The sequence below is a fragment of the Lissotriton helveticus genome, chromosome 6 (genome assembly GCF_964261635.1).
Source record: "Lissotriton helveticus chromosome 6, aLisHel1.1, whole genome shotgun sequence".
NCBI lineage: Eukaryota > Metazoa > Chordata > Amphibia > Caudata > Salamandridae > Lissotriton > Lissotriton helveticus.
This window is the reverse complement of record NC_136067.1, coordinates 673,739,466-673,761,607: the sequence shown is the minus strand read 5'-3', so window position 1 is coordinate 673,761,607 and position 22,142 is coordinate 673,739,466.

Here is a 22,142-nt window from a genome sequence, read left to right as displayed (position 1 = left end):
GGAATAAAGGGAGGAGGTCCTGCTCCGCAAACTGCAATAGGCCACGGAGCGGGGAGGGTTGGGAGCCCCTAACTTTGAGCTTTATTACTTGGCATCACAGCTGCAAGCTGCAATGGCATGTGTGCTGGCTGGCAGGTCGCCTTACAGAGGAGCTGGCTCTTTCTGACGATTCCCAGGCGTGGCAGGTTTTACATTGGGGTTTTTTACCACATTCCTGTCTCCCACACAGTGTGAATAGTCTGTTCTGCGTGCCTTTCACAGCTTCCGGCACATCCTGTGACTTATGCCGCTCATTCCCAGTTACTCTTCCGTGATCCCATTACGTTCACTTGGACACTTCATGCACGTGCTGGCTAGGGTGGGGTTGTAGGCTTGGGAGCCAGTGGTAGTGGATACCCTAGGCAACTTATTTCATGATGGCATACTTTTGCCCTAAGAGCAGCTTTGGGAGGATTATGATCGTCTGGTGGGACACTTCCTTGCGTATGGTGGTCTTTTGGCTCTGCTTGAGCGACATTAGGGTATTACAGACACTGAGCCTTCGTAACACCCCTTAACACATACAATATTTAGTATAAGAGATGCTTGCAAACTTGTTACCTGGCTTGTCCGCCCACTGGCACACACCACACATGATCCATTGGCGGCAGCTCAGGATTGTTGGGAGGTGGATGTGTGCAGAGAGTTCACACAGAAGGAGTGGGAGAAAGTGTTACACCACCCTAGAAAAGTATTGCGGAAATCAAAGTTCCAATATATTCAAGAAAATATACCCCACAGGGCATATCTCACTCCCATTAACCTGCACAGTATATTTGGCTCCTCCTTAGTGTGCCCCAGACGTCCAGAATTGGGAGTGGATCTCCTGCACATGTTCTGGACCTGCCCGGCAGTGGCATCTTTGTGGGGGAGGTTTCTGAGGAGCTGAGGGTAGTAACTGGTTGCTCAGACCCTGCCCGGCAGTGGCATCTTTGTGGGGGAGGTTTCTGAGGAGCTGAGGGTAGTAACTGGTTGCTCAGACCCTGCCCGGCAGTGGCATCTTTGTGGGGGAGGTTTCTGAGGAGCTGAGGGTAGTAACTGGTTGCTCAGACATGTGCACACTCGAGGGAGTCCTTCTGGGCCTGTTTAAATATCCTAAGGGGGCAAAGGCGAGTGCCTAATTAATTGATTTAGCCCTGCTGATCACTCACTAACTTATCGCAATGCATTGGAAGGCACTGACATTGCCAGGACTGTTCCACTGGTGTAGGGTAACTCTCAAGTGGGGTTGTACAGAAGTGGTGGCGCTCAAGTGTGAAGAGGTCTGGGACTGCATAAATACCCAGCCACAGTGGACAGGGATGCGCTGCTGACTGATTTACATGCTTATGGTGAAAATCTAGCTCGCTAGTGCTTCACTGCTTGTTAACCATTGAGTACTTTACTGGTCTTGCTCTGTTCGAGGCTATGACCCTAGTTCCTTGCGGCGATAGACGCTGCTGGGCTGACATCGTAGTATATATACTTGCTGTGCCCACAATACTTCCATTTAGCTGTAAATTTGTAAGCATTGAATAGTCTTACAGAGCCCGTGTAGACCATCACCTGGGATTCTCTGGGGACTCACTGATTTATTATAGGAAATATGAATGACAATGTAATTTTTCAGATTGTCAGTAATTGAGAATCGGCACTGCATTTTACTGTTGGTAACTGGATGGGGGGTTCTCTTTTTATTCTGACAATTTCACTGGCTGATTGAAAACTCCTACCGATCTTATACTTATGTCATGCTTGACATCACTGATGTAACTCATGCATTACATGTATGTAACTATTATTCGATGGATGTAACTACCCGTGCTGCTTTCGATGAAAATAAAACTTGGTTAAAAAAATAAAAATGAGACCCCATCAGAAGAGCAGAAAAATGAAGATCCAAAAGGGATTCAAGACTTTCCTACTGTAACTATAGCACCAAATGCACTTACTGTACATGTAAATCTGAATTAGCCTACAATTCTTAGTCCTATAAGCAAAGAAAATGGAATTATAATTTGGTTAAACCTGAACAGTTTCAATGCTTTGTGAGTTCCAGTTACAATTGTTCCCGTCATGCCTCTGTATACTTATTGGTCACAGAGAAATATTGTCCATACACTAGCTGTTCCTATGGGAACCAGTGCTCTTATTGGTACTCTTATGGACATGAAAGCGAGATCAGTAGTCCAGGTTCCTTTGTACCTAACACATAGGATTTTTACACAATTGAGTGGTGCAAACTCTATTAAATCAGACCATGTCTGACACCACAAACAACGATTCAGAGATCATCACCATTTTTGTGTCCGAAACAGGAAACCTCCACTGATAAATTTCGCCGCTACAGAAAAGACAAACCTGGGGGTTCACCAGATTCTGATATGTCCTCACTACATTCACCACCTGAGGTGAGAAAGAATTCAAACAAGGAAGAGTCATTTTCAAAGGCTCCAATAGAATGATTAGGACTTACTCCTTAAGGAATAGATGATTGACTTGGAGTATTAATTATACCCATTACTGTCAAGGGTACCATAACTGCCTCAGCACTAGAGAACAAAAAGGCTTTTGATGTCATTAAATTAAAAGTAGAATTAGAAGAAATGATACAGGAAACACTAAGAGGCCGATTATGATGGCAGAAGCCCTGCCACCACCAGTGTGTGGTGGCGGGTCCTCTGCCATCTGACTGGCAATTTCCTTGCCACATTAAGAGGGCGGGGGGAATCTTTCCGCAAGCGTGGCGGGCGCATGGACCGCCCACCACGCTTCCGACACATCCAATCGGTACGATTGCCAGGCGGAGCGGACAGATGGGGGTGATTGACGGCGGTGCCTAGCAGGCACCCTCCGCCAGATCACAATTCTGGCCTCAGCCAACCTTTTCATGGTGGGGAAACCGCCATGGAAAGGCTGGAGGAGAATGGATTTGGGGGCCTGTTGCAGGCCACCTCTGTGTGGGAGACGGCGGTGGTGCACTGGGGGAGGTGCCCATGGTACCCCCTGCATTTCCCTGCACAAAGTGGCAGGCACTGCGTGGTGGCTGCCACATAGTGCAGGGAAATGCAATACATGCCATTTTCACATTGTGAACGGTGCTGCAGCCAGCAGCTCCGTCTGCAATGTTAAGGGCCCTGGATGCACCCGCCATACTGGCGGGTGCATCGTAATTTCAGTGGTGGGACCGCCGCATGACTGGTGGGCATTCCCAACCACCGTAACATTGGCGGGCGGACTCAAGTCCGCCTGCCATCGTAATGAGCCCCTATGTCCATCATGAATAAATGCATATCAGGATGAGGAATTATTGTTCCTCAGGCAAAAAATCACAAGACATGCGAAACAGACTCACAAAAAGCAGAGTGAATTCGCTCAGAAATTTGATATCAATGTATAGAAATACAAAGCATTGCAGAAATCCTTCAGGATTGATTTCAGTGACAAGGATTTGACAAATATGAGACAGTCAGGAATGAAATTACACTTCAAAGAACTAATGGCATTACTTAGAATGTGGGCTGAATTTGACAAATGGGAAGGTGGATGATCTAAGAAAAAGGAAGTGAAGATGGTCCGAATGCAGTCACCTTTAGTTGTGATGGATGGGGGAGAAGAGGAAGTGTGAATGATGCCCATGAGATGTACCTTGAGGAGTATATGTATACACAACTTGGACAAGAGCTGATGTTTTGTCTTTCACAATGATTTCCTGATATTGAGAGATAATCCAGTAGAGTGGTAAAGGCAAATTGAATGGTTTGTGAACATTGTCAAGGTTTTATGGATAGACTGAAACACTTTGGGGGTCATTATGATAGCGGGCTGATCGCCACTGCCCGTATGGAGGTGGTGATCCGCCAGCCAAAATCCACCAGCAGCATGACTTTTCCCCCTGCCATAGGAGTTACAAAACAAGCATTTGTCCACTCCGTTTCAGAAGCAGTTCCAGTTAAAATAGGGTCCGTTGAGCATTGACACCAATTCGTGGTGTGAGACTCAAGTACAGTGAATTTGTTGGGGTGAAATTTGCTGTGTAAGCTAAATTATTCTATTTGTTGTACACCAGATGGAATTGAATTCCAAACAAATGATGAAGACGTCTTCAAGCTTGCCCTGCACAAATCAGACATTGGAATGTACCTATTGCTGACAAAGAATGACTTCCCATTGAATTACAAGACACTGTTTTATCAAAGGTTTGGGACTTCACAGTAAATATATTTTACTTATTAAAGGTGTAGAACCAGTGCAAATCACAGTGGCGCCAAATGCAGAGTTTCCAAGAGTCTCTCAATAGAATTTAACAACTGATACTGTTGTTGAGACTACTCCTGTGACTGACTCAATGCTGGAGCAAGACATACTAAAAGAAGTAATCAGAAGTCCATGTAACTCACCCATCAGAAGTCCATGTAACTCACCCATCATTGGTTTCCAGAAACCCAATGGCAAGTACAGGACCTTAGAAAGATCATTAGCATTGTTGCTCCGTATTGTCCTGTGGTACCTAATCCGGCTGTGATTTTATTTCAGATTCTATGTGAGGCCGAGTGGTTCTCTGTCACTTACTTGTGTCAAGCCTTATTTTCAATACTTTTGCATTAAAATAGTCAATTTCAATTTGCTTTCCATTTTGGCAGTCGTGTCTTGGCATGGTCCCACAAGAGTACACAGGAAGTCCCTTAATTTTCAATAAAATATTAGAAATGAGTCTCGATTGCACTACTGAACCATTTAGCTGAGAGTGATCATAAAGTATCCCCAACAAATTTGCAAATCTGCACGCGCGAAGCCTGGCATTTAGGACGCCACATTGAGAAAAGAGCAAGGAAAGTGTTGCAGGAAAGAACCTCTATGATTCTTAACATGAGTCTGCCAGCTACCCAAAAAGAATCTGCTTGTCTCCAGCTTGTTACCGCTCAATCTCCCTGTTAAACTCAGCGGTAAAGATTGCTGGGAGAGTAGTGTTAGACAGGTTTTGACCTGGGTGAGGGCATTCAATACGCTGTCAGAGGTGCAGTATGGCTTCCAGAAATGGCTAGTAGTGTCTATACTCGCACTTGCTTATTAGCAAGAATACCAATACAAGGCTGGGCTCCAACTGCCAAGCCTTTATGGATTTGTCAAACGCCTTTGATAGTGTAGTTAGATCCAAATTATGGGCTCTGTTGGAGGATATGAGGATGGATGCTGGGCTCGGTCAATTCCCACAGGCCCTACACTTCGATCTTACAGCATCTGTTAGATTTGACCCGGCTTGAGAATGCACATAAGGTTTCCCAATGACGGAAGGTGTATGCTGGAGTGCATTTTGGCCCCTATTTTATTACTATTGAATCAAGGGGCTTGAGCAGGCTCTTGCTGATGGTGTTGCAGATGTACCCATTGTGGCTGGGAAACAAACCGCAGCATTACTTTATGCCGACAATGCTGTTCTGATGGGGAAGACTCATAGGAGCCTTAATATTTTTTTCGAGGCATTTGTCATCTTTATGGAGTCCCTGGGGTTATCAACGAATCATACCAACATCTTTACTATGCTGTGTGGCCCAACATCTTGTATAACTAAGGGCCAAATTTACCAGGAAGTAAGGCAGCGCGTGCCACAAGCCCATTGGCTAAACCACACTGCATTACTTACAAAGCAAAGGGATGCATCATATTTACAACAATATGATGTAACCCTGAGCTCTCCCCTGAGCTGGTGCACAATTGGATGCCATGCACCAAAGCAGGCACCCTTGCACCCTTGCACCATGATGCAAGGGGATTACTGACAGAATATCGAGTACAAAAATATTGTGTTACCATAATATCGGGACATAAAAATCGATGTAAAAAATATCAACCTCCTATCTTCATAATGGTAAGTACTAACATATCGTAAAACAAATATCGTTGTAAAAAAAATCTAAGTACAAAATATCGTTTTTTTATATGTATAAAAAATAATGTAAAATAAATTAAATAATACATCTGACTTAATTTTTCTTTTTACATTTTAACAATTGTAATACATTTATTGTAAAATAAAGTAAACATACATATATAAAATGTAATATATATTTAAGTAATATTTAATACATAAATATTTTAATGAATTATAAAATGTTAGAAATATATTACATTTTTTAAATAAAAATATATACATACATACACTTGTAACATAAAAATTTAATATATATATTATATCAGGCAACAGTAGGGATAGTGTTGGATAGCGGAGGGGGATAATTTACTATTCCCACCCCAGCGAGTGCAACAGTAGGGAAAGTGTTGGATAGCGTAGGGGTAAAAAACACTATTCCTACTCCAGCAAGTACAACAGTAGGGAAAGTGTTGGATAGAGGAGAGATACACATTACTATTCCCACTCCAGCGAGTGCAACAGTATGGAAAGTGTTGGATAGCGGAGGCTTAAAATTACTATTCCCACTCCAGCGAGTGCAACTGTAGGGAAAGTTTTGGATAGCGGAGAGGAATAATTTACTATACCCACTCCAATGAATGCAACAGTAGGGAAACTGTTGGATAGCGAAGGGGAATAATTTACTATTGCCACTCCAATTAATGCAACAGTAGGGAAAGTGTTCGATAGCGTAGGGGTAAAAATTACTATTCCCACTCCAGCGAGTGCAACAGTAGGGAAAGTGTTTGGATAGCGGAGGGGTAAACATTTCTACTACAATACAAATTTAAATATAAAAATACAAAACAAAACATATATGAAAATATCAAAATTTACCAAACATAGAAACATAATATATTAATTTTAATCTACAAAATTATAAATTACATAAAAGTAATATTTATTTTCCTACCCTACAACACCAAACAATTTACACCACACATCTAAATTTAAAAAAAGTGTACCTCCCAAATTAACACAATTAATTACCAATTTTACAAATATTAATAATGAAAGAACACATTTAAAAAAGTAAAAATGTATGTACTAACAAAACATTACAGCTATAGAACAGAAATAGCCAAACAAAATAAAAACTAAACAATTAATACAAATATTTATCAATTGATAAATGAATATTAATGATCAAGTAATTATTAATTAATTTAAACTAAATTACTCTCCACCCTATACCCCAATAAACACAAAAACACACACCTAAAAATTATTTACACAATTTACATAACTAATTGTACATCAATAAATTAATATCATTTAACAACAAATCATTATTTCATTTAAAAAACATTTACTTCCCACCATTTACCACTGTAAACCCTATAACTCACACATCAACATTATTACACAATTGCCAAAATGAATATTTGATTAATTAATTAGCATTAACAAAGAATGAATTAATTACAAATAAATTATCTCCTACCATATTCCCCTATAAATGCCACCACCAATTTCGTAAACAATTACAAAATTAACAATTAAATCTTTATTAATAAATTAATTCACACAAATAACACTACAAAATAATAAATATCATATAACAACATATGAATACATTCATTAAAATTAAATTACTTCCCACCCTACTCCCCTATCAACCCACAACCCACTCCTAAAAAAGTGACACAATTAACATAATGACCAATTAATTAATAATAATGAATAACACATTATTAAATAATTGATAATACATTATTTCCCAAAATTAACAGTATAAAATATTAAAGAAATAAATATTAATTATGAACATTATGAATAATGTATTTATAATAGAATTACTCCCCACCATCTTCCCCTATAAACCCACAACCCACTCCTAAAAAAGATACAATTAACATATTTACCAATTCATTATTCAATAACAATTAACAGCAAATTATGAATACATTTATAATAAATAAATTACCATAATTAACACTAGAAAATCATAATTAAATAAATACTAATAAATAAATTAATATTCAATTTATTATACCTAAATTACTTCCCACAACCTGCTATCTAACTAAAACGCAAAGTTTAAGTAAAATAAAATAAATAACTTCTAAAAATGTATCAAATACATTAAAAAATGTAATACTTAGGCAATATAAAATATAGCTCATACATTTAAAATACACACTAAAATACGTAACACTAAAACAACTATATTTTTAACAACTATATTTTTGCAAACAATATTAATGACTTCGATATTTTGGAAAATTATATTTCTTATCTTAAACTCGATATTGTTAATGTTGATTTTAATGTTAATTGCATTTGTAGAGTGCGACTGTTACCCGAAGATGTCCTGGCGCTTGGTGAAGCCCAACTGGGAAGAGAAGTGGTATTGAGCAACCTAATTTGTGAATAGCCAGGTTTTTAATGCCTTCCTGAAGGCTATTAGATTGGTCATGCGTTTCAGATGTGTTGAGGGGGTGTTCCAGGCCTTGGCTGCATTGGCAGTGAAACTTCTGCCCCCCTTCTGCCCCCACTTCTGGCAGTCGATATTTCTGTATCACAATATGTTGCACTCAGTATTAGTGCAAGTCGACATTTTCTACTCAATATTCTGACTGTTTACCTTTCCCACCCACTCAGGGTCCCATACAGCTACTCACATACCTACTCACAAAACCCAACAGCCACTCACAAACCCATTCACACACCCACACAGCTACCCACATAACCAGTAACACACTCAGTCACAGACCCATACAGCCACTCACACACCCAGTCACAGACCCGCACAGGCATTCCCACACCCACTCACAGACCCACATAAGCACTCATACACCCACTCATGACCCATACAACCACTCACACACCCATTCACAGACCCAGATAACCTCTCATACACTTACTCACAGACCGATACAGCCACTTTCACAACCGGCAGCGAACTATACAGCCACTCACACACCCTCTTTCAAAGTGTACAGTTAGGAAATAAAATTTCAAATAAAAACTTTAGAAATTAACTGACAAATCAAAGGTTACATGGACTTTTTAGTTAGGAAATGCAATTTAAGAAAACATAGAAATTCACTGAAAAAAACAAAAGTTACAGGGACATTATAGTTAGGAAATAGAATTAAAAAAAATGAAGAAATTCAGTGAAAAAAACAAAGATCACAGGGATGTTATAGTTAGGCTCAGATGTGATCCGTACAATACCGTAGAAATTCAGTACTAACTATAACTTACGCTTTTGTGATGTCATCAGTGATGTCATCAGTGATGCCACTGACCATGCCATGAGTGATGTAATATATGAGGTCATTAGCAGTGCATTGCAGGGTTGTAAGTTATAGTTAACTCAAGTAACTATAACTGCTGAATTTCTATGGTATTGAATGAGTGAAATCCAAGCCTAACTATAATGTTGCTATAAACTTTGTTTTTTTTAAATGAATTTCTAAGATTTCTTTATGCTATTTCCTAACTATAAAGTCCCTGTAACCTTTATTCTGTTAGTGAAAATAAATATATATAAAACATATATTTTAAATTCAAGCCATACCCACCCTATACCCTAAAAACGCCTACCATAAACTCTTCAAGAAAAAATTTCCCTGATATATATTGCGTTACTGAAATGAAAAAAAAAAATCTAAAAGATTAATACGTTTTATAACAACATACAATTCCTCTTCGGATCAGGGATTTGATGCGTAAACACTGGGATGTACCAAATAGGATCTTGTAATAGGTCCTGAATTGGCAATGAAACCCTTTGTTACATAAAGGAGGGGGAGGACAGTGGGGTATTATCTCACACACAGTTACCACACAAGAACCCATAATACCAAGACATAATGATTTTACAGATGGGCCCAGTGCAAGGCCTGTAAACATATCACTAATACTACTGAGTTCAATATGTCTGGGGGGCACAGAAGGGAAATCAAACAGTATATATTCTGTGCATTTAGTTTCTGTATTTACATTTCGCAATGTCCATGCCCTCTCTCTTACTTGGGCAGCACTAACTTTTCTTTACGGAACCACATCCTGGAACACCAACAAGCAATACGTAATCTGGATTTCTCAATTCTGTTAGTGAAAATAAATATATATAAAACATATATTTTAAATTCAAGCCATACCCACCCTATACCCTAAAAACGCCTACCATAAACCCTTCAAGAAAAAAATTCCCTGATATATATTGCGTTACTGAAATGAAAAATAAAATCTAAAAGATTCATACGTTTTATAACAACATACAATTCCTCTTCGGATCAGGGATTTGATGCGTAAACACTGGGATGTACCAAATAGGATCTTGTAATAGGTCCTGAATTGGCAATGAAACCCTTTGTTACATACAGGAGGGGGAGGACAGTGGGGTATTATCTCACACACAGTTACCACACAAGAACCCATAATACCAAGACATAATGATTTTACAGATGGGCCCAGTGCAAGGCCTGTAAACATATCACTAATACTACTGAGTTCCATATGTCTGGGGGGCACAGAAGGGAAATCAAACAGTATATAATCTGTGCATTTAGTTTCTGTATTTAAATTTTGCAATGTCCATGCCCTCTCTCTTACGTGGGCAGCACTATCTTTTCTTTACGGAACCACATCCTGGAACACCAACAAGCAATACGTAATCTTGATTTCTCAATTTCTGGGGCGAGATATTTCTCACAATGCATGATAAAGATGTTTCAAAACTGGAGTTCTTCGCTATTGTTAGAGTGGAGATAAGAGACAATTAGAGACCAAGCTTATCCTGGACCTACATACAACATTTTCTTTGTGTTTGAACGAAGATGAGGAATTGTAAGTACATGTGGGATGATCTCAAGTTTTACATGTAATGAGTATCCTCTCTATGTTCCCTCATATACTATTAATACCTAAGTCATGCATTAGACAAACCTGGTTGAAAATTTAATTTAGCACCAAGAGATGCACTGTTGATTATTTTTTCCTATTTTAGTAATGATGTTGATTCTGACAATGATTGATTTGTAATTATAATTTTGAGCAAGATTTCGAGTTGTAATGCCAGAACGTACTTTGCTCCTTGACCTATTTTTTTAATAATATGGAATTGAGGCACTTGCCCATAATAGTTACCACTATTTGTTGCATGTGACGAATAGCAGTGGCAACCTCATGGTGTAGTTATACAAGGCGGGGCTACCATATGTATGTACCATACGTTCTTGGCGATGATGGGAGGGGGCATTTGCTCAGGATCTCTCTCTCTCTCTCTCTCTCTCTCTCTCTCTCTCAAACTAATCCTCAACTTCAAGTTCAGCTGCTCGTTGTATATTATGCATAAGCAAAACTGATTATACTTATATTCAATGAAATGAATTATCATTCTTTATTGATTTATGAAAATTAAGCCGTCCCTTCCATAACCGTTTAATCCACTGGATGTGGATGTGGAGGCCTGACCTAAATTGATGGAATAATTACCGCAAAATTAGCTTAATGCAACTCTTCACATTGCAGTCTATCGCGGGAAAATAACACTGTGTTAACGTTGTATACTCAACATGGCGGTACCATGCGATAGGCTCACGATAACGCATCAAACGTCTGTGATACAGTAAACGCGCCACCGCACAAATACGAAAAACGAGCGCAAAAAAGTTGCGAAGAGGCCAATTGCGATACAAAAATCTGCAAAAACTAGCGAGAGGCCTGCAATTCACACGTCAGGTGGGAAAAATCACCATAAAAGTAGAAATAAAACATACAAACAAAAGCCAAAGCGAAGCACAATGGATGTTGCCGGAGCAAGTACAGAGGACGACCCGAACCCCACAAGCCCCCCGGAGGACCAGCCTTGGACCCGGGGTCAGGGAAGGGCAAGGAGAGTAAGAGTAGGAAAAGGTTCAGTCCACAGGAAAACAGGATCCTGATAACGGAGGTGGTAGAACACCATCAACTACTGTTCGTCACCTCCACTGTGTCATTGGCAACAAAGAAAGGAATATGGCAGTCCATCATGGACAAGGTGAATGCAGTAGGAGTGCTGAAGAGGACAATGGAAGAGGTCAAGAGGTGCTGGAATGATGTGGAGCAAAAAAACATGCAGAAACTTGCAAACAACCGGAAGGCAGCAATGCAGACTGGAGGTGGGAGTCCAGCACCACAGGAGGAGCTGGACGAGATGGAGGAAATGGTGTCCACAGTCATCAGTGGGGAGACGGTGGCAGGAGTTGGGGGAATGGACACTTAACATGACCGGACACAACAGCACCAGGGTGAGTAACGACCAGAGACTGGGGATACGGGCATTATGGCCAATATGCCCAATTAAGTAGAGCATATCTGTGGACAAACCATGCCCCAGACCCCCAACTACCACCAAGAGACCAATGTACCCAAGTATGCAAAATCCCAGCACCATACAAGCACAGACGTCAAAGGCACATCGCATCAAAGGTAGAAGGGGCAGCAAAATCAGAGCTGCAGGTGCGACTCCCCAGAAATTCAGCACACACACAAAACATGCAGAGCACATCAACATTGACAACAATGTGGTACAAACCACAACACGTCCATAACAGAACAGAGGACACAACTGGTGCCACATGCGTGTAGAAACTGGCCAATCACTTTTGGCATTGCAGGCAAATATGAGTTGATAATGTACAAGTACAAACACACATCCATGATGTTGTCGAAATGTCCACTGTCTCGCATCAAATAGGCAGCTCCTCCCAAACAGTCACAATGTTGTGGAGAATATGTGGAGAAGTGTGGCTCAGTGGTTAGAGGCGGCAGACCCGGAAGCTGAGATCAGCCGTGGACCAGGGTTCGATTCCCCGCCTCGGCGGGTCTCGGGCTCAAAAAATTCCACGGACTCGACAATTCTCGCTCTGGTGCCTACTCGACTCACGGGGTCACACTCTGTGACTCTGGGCAATAGCTTGCTTAATCTCCACTACGGCCCCTCGCGGCGGGATGCCTGGCTTTCACCTTGTGAATACCCTGCCGGGGTATCTCTCACAGGGGAATACCAGGACGGGTTCCCTAAGCAAGCGCCTTGAGACCCCTGGGTGAATCGTGCGCTATATAAATCGAAATACATTTACATTTACACATTTACATGTTGTATGTCATGCAGGTTGTATGTAAACATGTACAATGCAACAACATACATGTGAACACAATGTTAAACTGCATCTCCCCTTCACATTGCAGAGGGAAGTCCAACACCTCCTGCAGAGCAGCCCGAACCTCTCTTCTCTGATGGAAAAAAGGACCACCACACCTTCGACACCCTCCAACAGCTCGTGGAGAGCCTCCTCAGCCCACCTCCAGGAGCAGGGCAGCACAGCTGCTATGAGGAGACCCCACCCCAGCACAGACCACACAGCAGGCAGCACCCACCACCACGGCTGCCTCCTAGGATCCCCACGAAGAACACATGAACTTCCAACGCCGTGTGTTGGGGTGCCAGGAGAATCTGGCTGAACAGGTTCGACCGCATAGCAGCCAAACTAGATGCCGTACCTGGGTGTCTTAGTCCCATCAGGGATCACTCACACTCCCTAACGGACACCCACAGTCCGCTCCATGCTATCCAACGGACCATGGCTGACATCACTGAAGCCCTGACTCAGAGACTAGAACAACTGTCCAGTCAGAGTGGCTCTAGCGATGTCACACAGGAGTTGGGACACATGCGGAGATTAATGGAGATCATGGAGCGGGCGCATGTGGAAAAAGCGGCTGCCACGGCTGCACACAAGCGAGAGGTAGCTGGGTTCCTCAATGACCTTAGGACCATCCTCATGGCATTGCTGCCACAATGCCTGGCGCTGATGCATGCTGCTGCCACCACTACATCCACATCTCCGCCCCCTGAAGTGTCAGTGCCACACAGTGCAGGAGAAAGAACACCACCACCCACATGTGAGGCACATGAAACAGCAGTGGATGAAAGTGCAGATGAACCTGCCTTTGTGGCAGGAATCAGACTGCGGAACAAACTCTTCCTCTACCTTTGGACTGCCTGACCCTCCACGGGCCAACATTGTAAGTAGGGTTCGCATGGCCCTGTGCTGCTCCAGGTGCAAAACACTCCACTGAAGGTGCATTAAACATTCATTTTCACACAGATGTATCATGTCTATGATCTTTCAAGTATGGAAGTATGGATGAATGTAGGGTAACTGATTCCCCCTTACATCCATGTTACTCATGTTGTAGGACTTGGGTCACAGGGTGACACGTTGTCGATTGCTGACAGGGTGGCGCCGACACAACAACAGAGACACATGCATTAGTTACTTCCTTGTCCAGCCCAGTACGGAACCACGCCCAGAGCCCCGAGATCATTGTTCAAACCCTTATGCTGGACTGGCATACGCCAGGCCAGCACACTCCGCTTACGCTCACAGGGGACGACGACAATGCTACATGTCCCAGGTCTTCCCTTTAGTGATTTGCTGATCACAGGTCTAATTGTCAGCATGCCACAGCCACTTCCTCATGGCTGGTTTACACCCACACCACACTCGTCCAGTACACACATCACAGGACACGTGTCCCTGCCAATAAAAAGGGCCAGGCGCACATGTTCGACGACATTTCCACTGTCTCTCTGGGTGTATCTGTGTGGTTATTATTTCTGCATAGGGCTTAGGGCCCTGCAACATCACATTCCCCAGACCCAGAGGTGACAGGACGGCGTCCGCAATACGATACTCAATCATAGAGGGTCCATGACTTTCGGGGCACAGACTTGGTAGCACTGGATATACTGTGACTGGCACAGGCACACTGCCACGGGACGGTGACTTTTGGTGCATTGAGGTAGGGTGCAGCCTGTGATAATGCCCTGTCCTGGCAGGCCAGGCTAGTGATGATTGTTCTGAGCCCTGCTGGACCAAAGTGTAGGCCTGAGCCAGCAGGCAGTGCGGGCCTACTGCCACATGACGTTGCCTCGCAGGTCACATAGTTAGTGGCACCTCAAAGGGCTGAGCGGGTGTGCAGCCTGCGATGATGCCGTGTGCACTGATATGACCTCTGCCATAGTGTAATCAAGACCCAGAATCAAGTGTGATTCCTCGTGGCTCACGGAGCGGGGCTGCATGATGTGGAGGGTGTCTGGTTCGTGGGCTTGGGGCTTGCACCGGAACATGGTGGGCCCTCTTGGGGACACGCCGGTGGTTAAAGGTGAGCAGTGAGGCCTGAGTGTGCTGGGGCGGGCATGCACTGCTGGGCGGCGGGAGGGGCTGAGGTGCAGCTGCCTGAGTGCACACAAGCAGACAGGCGATGATGGCGTGTGCAATTGTATGTACTCTGCCATTCATGTATCTGGACTCTGTTTTAGATGAGGGACCTGGTGAACTGCAGTGCATACCAGGATGTGGTTGGAGACACACTGGTGCCAGCAGGTGAGCAGTGAGGCCTGGGTGCGCAGTGTCGGCACTCTCTCTCCCTATCCCACTCTTCTTTCCACTGTGTCTCTCTCTCTCCCTCTCTTTCTGTCTTTCTCTCCCTCTCTTTCCATCTTACTCTCTCTCCCTCTCTTTCCGTATTTCTCTGGCCCTCTCTTGCTCTCTCTCTGTATCTCTCTCTCTTTTTCACTCTCTCTCTGTCCTTTGATGTGCGCATGACACACCTTCTTATCTGGAATTTTGTCTTGCAGGCTGTGACCTACAGATTGTCCCGAGGAGACCCGCCATGAGTATTCAAAATTGTTGTTTTGAGGTTTTTTTAATAAAATGTTTTGTTTGGTAATTCAAATGTGAATGTGAGATGCTCATTTTTGTGACGACACATGCATGTTACCTGTTGTGATTGTGCGACATCAGGCAAGTTATTTTGTACATGATTTTGTGAAGTTGATGTGACGAGGGCGGTCCTGGGGTGGTGGCAGTGGGTGTTGTGGCCCTGTTGGGGCTCCCAGCTGCATGATCAGTGGCTCCATGGCATCTGTTGCCCTTCGGGTGTGGCTCTGGCCTGGGCTCCCTATTCTGATGCAGGCTGTCATCCGACTTTACAACAGGTCAGAGCAGGTGTTAATTTCCTCCTGCTAACACACCGTATCGCCTGTTTTGGGATCTTATCATCGATCTGGCTGGTTGTTGAGAATGTTGGGGAGTGGTGTTGTCGCGGCTTTTTGCACGGGAATGCCTACTCTGCATCTCATTAGCGATAGTTGCCGGTGTCATCTGTGGCGATGTTTTTTCCAGCTGCTATAGTAGGTAAACTGGTGATAGGGGCTGTTAGCACCAGCTTGTGAATGGGGCGATACATTTATCTCCACTTTGGCTGCAATAAAGTGCTGATAACTCAGCGATAAATCCTTGAGAATATGCCCTTTTGAGTAACAGCAAGAATAGAAAGCGATATACGGGCTACATAGGGAGGTGTAGTAGTATCTTTTCAGTTTCCATTACCAACATTCATATATATTTTTATGGGGGTATATATATATCTAAAAGAAAGAGGCGCCCGCAAACACGCCGTTGAACTCTGGGACCTACTCGACTCAACCACCCCAGACGTCGCATTCCTGATGGAGACCTGGCTGATCCCCGACATCGCCATAGCCATCCCGGAAGGCTACAAGATCACCCACAGGGACCGCACCAACAGAGTAGGAGGAGGAATCGCTATCGTCCACAGGAACACTCTCAGAGTCTCGACCAATACCGAAGACACCCTCAGCACCGCCGAACATCTGCACTTCCAGATCCACCCTCGGAGGAACCCTCGTCTATAGACCCCCCGGACCTCAACCACAGTTCAGCGACTCCATCGCCAACTTCGTCAGCACACATGCCCTCGCCTCCAAGACTACATCCTACTCTGGGGACCTAAACTTCCACCTCGAGAACAACAACGACACCAACTCCACCATCCTGATCGACAACCTAGCCAACCTCGGACTCAGACAACTTGTCACAACACCCACCCACTCTGCCGGCCACACGCTCTACCCCATTTTCTCCGTAGGCTCCCACGTCTCCTTCAACCACACCACCGAACTCCACTGGACCAACCATCACTGCATCCATTTCACCTTCCGGAAACCCACCACGTACCACCGCACCCAACAGATGCCTCGCTGCTGCAGGAACAAAGTCACTGAAGACCAGCTAACCACCACCCTTGCCCAGAGGCCACCCGCCGACCCCACTGACCCTGACACCGCCGCCTACAGTGGATCGATGACTGCGCCAACACCCTCGCCCCATTCAAGAAACCCTCCAACAGTCAAACCAGCAAGAAAGCCAGCTGGTTCACTGAAGACCTTCAGGTCTCCAGGAGAAATGGCTCAGGGAACGAACACCAGACAGCTACGCAGCCCACAAGAACGCCACCCGCAGACACCATCACCTCATCAGAGCCGCCAAAAGAGCCTCCTTCAAAGACCACTTAGACAACAACGCACACAACAGAAAAGAGCTCTTCATCATCGTGAAGGAACTCTGCAACCCCAGCTCCAACACCAATGACATCCCACCTTCGCAGGACCTGTGTGACTCGCTGGCCACCTTCGTCCTTTGCAAGATCACAGACATCCACAAGAGCTTCAACGCCACAACCGCCCCTACAACCACTGAGACCTCCGCCCCCATGACCACCATCTGCACCAACCACCTGCTCTCCTGGACCAACATTAATGACGACAACACCATCAAGATCATGAACACCATCCACTACGGATCTCCGTCAGACCCATGCCCTCACCCCATCTTCAACAAAGCCAGCACCACCATCGCACCCCATCTCCGGAAAGCCATCAACATTTCCTTCAAGACAGCTACCTTCCCAGAGAGCTGGAAGCATGCCGAGATTAATGCCTTACTCAAGAAACTCAAGGTGGACCCCAAGGACCTCAAGAGCTACCTCGAGGAGAACAACATCCTGGACCCGTCCCAGTCCGGTTTCCGCAGCAACCACAGCACCGAAACTGCCCTCATAGCCGCCACTGATGTCATCAGGACCCTGCTAGACAACGGAGAAACCGCTGCCCTCATCCTCCTGGACCTATCAGCCGCCTTCGACACGGTCTGCCAACGCACACTACGCACACGCCTCCACGACGCCGGGATCCAAGAGAAGGCCCTGGACTGGACCACCTCCTTCCTCTCCGGCAGAACACAGAGCGTCCGCCTCCCCCCTTCTACTCCAAAGCCACCGAGATCATCTGCGGCGTACCCCAGGGCTCATCCCTCAGCCCAACGCTATTTAACATCTACATGGCACTGCTCGCCCACGTCGCCCGACAGCATGACCTCAACATCATCACTTAAGCCGATGACACCCAACTGATCCTCTCCCTCACCAAGGACCCCCACCCCGCCAAAACCAACCTCCATGAAGGAATGAAGGCTGTCGCCGAATGGGTGAAGAACAGCCGACTGAAGCTGAACTCGGACAAGATGAAGGTCCTCATCCTCGGACCCACCCTGTCGGCCTGGGATGACTCCTGGTGGCTGACCGCACTGGGAACAGCTCATACACCCACTGACCACGCACGCAACCTAGGGGTCAGCCTCGACTCCAACCTCTCCATGACTAAGCAGGTCAACGCTGTCGCTTCCTCCTGCTTCAACACCCTATGCATGCTCCGCAAGATCTACAAATGGATCCCCACTGAAACAAGAAGAACGGTCACCCAGGCCCTCGTCAGCAGTAGGTTGGACTACGGAAACGCCCTCAACGCAGTAGCCTTGGCCAAACTCCTGAGCTTCAATGCATCCAGAACGCTTCTCCACGCCTGATCCTTGACATCCCTCGCCGCAGCCACATCGCACCCCACCTGAGAGACCTGCACTGGCTCCCCGTCAACAAAAGGATCACCTTCAAGCTCCTCACCCAAGCACACAAGGCACTACACAACACCGGACCAGTGTACCTCAACAGATGACTCAGCTTCTAGACCCCCACCCGCCAGCTCAGCTCCACAGCCCTCGCCCTCGCCACGGTCCCCCGCATCCGAAGAGCGACAGACGGCAGCAGATCGTTCTCCCACCTCGCCGCCAAGACCAGGAACACCCTCCCTATCCACCTACGGCAGACCCAAGACCTGCTGACCTTCAGAAGACTCCTCAAGACTCCTCAAGAGCTGGCTTTTCGAGCAGTAGCAGCAACTCCTGCCCCCAGCGCCTTGAGACCTTCACGGGTCCAGGAGGCCCATAGGAATGAATGAGAAGTTATTCTCAATTTGCGATTCGCAATTAGCTAATCGCAAATTGAGAATAATTTCAAGGGTGCAGGGGTGTCCAAAGGACACCCTGTTGCACCCCTGAAATATGCATGGGTGAACATGTGGCGCACATACATGCCCTAAGCGCATGTATGTGCGTCACATGGCACTTTGACAAATGCAAAAAATTTGCATTTTTCAAGGAATTCGCAACTTACCACCAACTAGAAGTTGGTGGTAATTTGCAATTCCTTAAGGCCATTTAGCAAATTTTTTTGGCTTCTTACATTGCATTTAAGGAATCGCAAAATTTGTGATTTCTTAAATGCAATTGCAAAATAAGGAATCGCAAATTTTGCGATTCCTTATTTTGCATGCAGATTTGTGTGATACATACCATTTACTGAAAACGCGCTCGCAAACAGGGAGGGATACGCCACTTATTGTAAATATGCCCCCATCAGTATAAGTCAGACACTTTGCAGCTTTACAGCCGCCTAGAAGAGAAATCTTGTGGCTGTTGCTCGGTGGTGGCACCATTAAGCTGACTATTGCAAAATTCTAATTTTGAATGCGAAGTGAGTGTGAATTTTGAATGTGAATTGTTCATTTGATTACAAAGTAATCGAATTGCAAAATTGAAAGAACATTTTCAAACACTGGCCTAAACTAGGACATTATTTGTCTAATCAGTTGTTTATGACTTCAGGAAATCTAGATGATGGAAATGTATTTAAATTTTATTACTCTAAGAATCCTCTTTCCAAACTCTTCCAAAGTTACACGGTTCTGTGCGACGCCGTGTTTTCTCGAACTCTTTAGTTGTCGACAGGGTTAACAGGTATTCACATTTATGAGCGACAGTGAATCACCTCAACAGGAAGGGAGTCTGGGAAGAAAATGTCACATCACTCTCCTGTACCAGGAAGATTTGCATCTTTTGTTGCCCTGGAATTGTTGTAATGTTAATTACTTTTTTGAAACAAAAACACCCAGATGTCAAGGCAAAGGACATCTAGCCGTAACATAGAGACAGACCTCATGCAAAGTGTCCTGTGTACCAGGGAAAGTGACAGAAAATGATTAATTACAGGTTTTCAAACTCTAATGTGATGAATTCGAATATATCAGCAAACCGGTTGCCTTCAGCCTTCAACTAAAGTGAGTGAACCTCATCTGCTAACTTTGGCCATTCGTAACATGAACCTTTACATTTGGGTTTAGATTTACAATCTATTTTCATACAATAATGACTCGAGCTTGCCACTGAGTGCGCTGGGTAGACAAAAGCCTTTATTGATGAAAGTGTGAAACAGGTCTGTCGTGCCTCATCCCATGCACACATTAGTAGGCACTGCTAAAAGTTTCGAAACGGTGTGTTTACAGATAGTTAATATTTATAAGGTCTAATATTGCGAATGTTTACATTTGTGTCAATGGTCTATTTGATAGTGCCTCTGCTCTACAATGATCATAAGGAGCAGTGGCAATGGCAGTACCTCTGTCTTATGAAGTAAAGTGCATTTTGTGTCATGATGGCTGTAGACAATACGTAATCATACACATGCTCTGTCACTCATCTTTGCGTTCATGTATCCTTTCATCAGCATCTTTCCATGCACCCGCTGATACAACCACAATAAAACACACACAAATTCAACAACATATAAATTAAAAGAATGCAAGTAGAAAAAAAAATATGCTGGCTTCTAAACACGGCTGGCATATGCTTGCAATAACAAAACAAGAGGTTTAGTAATCTCTTAAGAAACATTAAAATAAAACGAGGAAAAGCAAAGAGATGACAGGAACAAAATTGGCAATGACTGATGCAGACTGACCCATGCAATTCGCTGTCATGGACCGAAGCAGATAGTAAATGAAACACAATAATGCTAGAAAAGCATGGACCCATAGACCATTATTTATCTATATGGATACAGATTTATATATATGGATGTATGTATTATTGAATGACTTTTTACAAAATCCTGGCAGACATCTAAAAGGAGATTCTAGCAAGAACTATCGCAATCTTCTCCCACTAAGGTTATTCAGTGGCCCTAACACCTGGTGTGCTCATGACGTCCGAACCTTGCTGCTCCGCCCGCGCGGTTAATTCCCCACCTGTGCGGGAGAATTAATCAGTGGGCGGAGTTCAGACGGCTCCCGGCCTTCATGAGCACACGCCTACTGTGACTCATGACTGTCGGGAGCCGTCTTCAGTATGACAGCGTCATGCCCAGCCCTGCCCCCTCTCGCACTGCGGGGGAATTTTCCCCGCAGCGAAGGGGTTAACCAACACTAAAATAATTCCCTCCAAAGGTAATCTGACATTTCATGTAAAAAAAATAAATACCCTTTACAGACCTTAATAGAGAGAAATAACAATCCACCCTCTAATGCCTGTTGATTTTAACATAGGCTTTCACAATTAATATGTAAATATGTCAAGTCTAATTTGTTTACCCAACATTTCATAAGACGCAGATCAGACCTATGGCAATATTTTCTTCCAATCAGTGCTTTAGCCGTCATCAATTGCCTATCACCATACCAACTGAGGCCTTCTGTACTGAGCATAAGCTTTACCATAAGGCTTTGCTGATATCTTTTTACCTGTCGGGACCCTGTGCTCTGCTCCTTGACTCTTTGTGCTGAGTCTCGCGGTACCCGCTTCGCGGGTCCCGCTTCGTGGGGTGTGCTGTAGCGGGTCCGTGGTTATTGGAAGTGTTGGCCACTTGGAGTTTGCAATGGGCGTGTGAGTTGCAGGCAGGGCTGCGAGCAGCGGACCGGGACTACATCTCCCAGGAGCGCCAGCTAGCCCGAATCACCATCACCTGGGCCGCTCTCCCTGCTTGCCCCGCCCCGCCAACGATTTTAAAAACCCCAGCCACTGGATCATATTTGGGACGCTTTTCTGATATCTTTTTACCTGCCGGGACCCTGTGCTCTGCTCCTTGACTCTTTGTGCTGCGCCTCGCGGTACCCGCTTCGCGGGTCCCGCTTCGTGGGGTGTGCTGTAGCGGGTCCGTGGTTATTGGAAGTGTTGGCCACTTG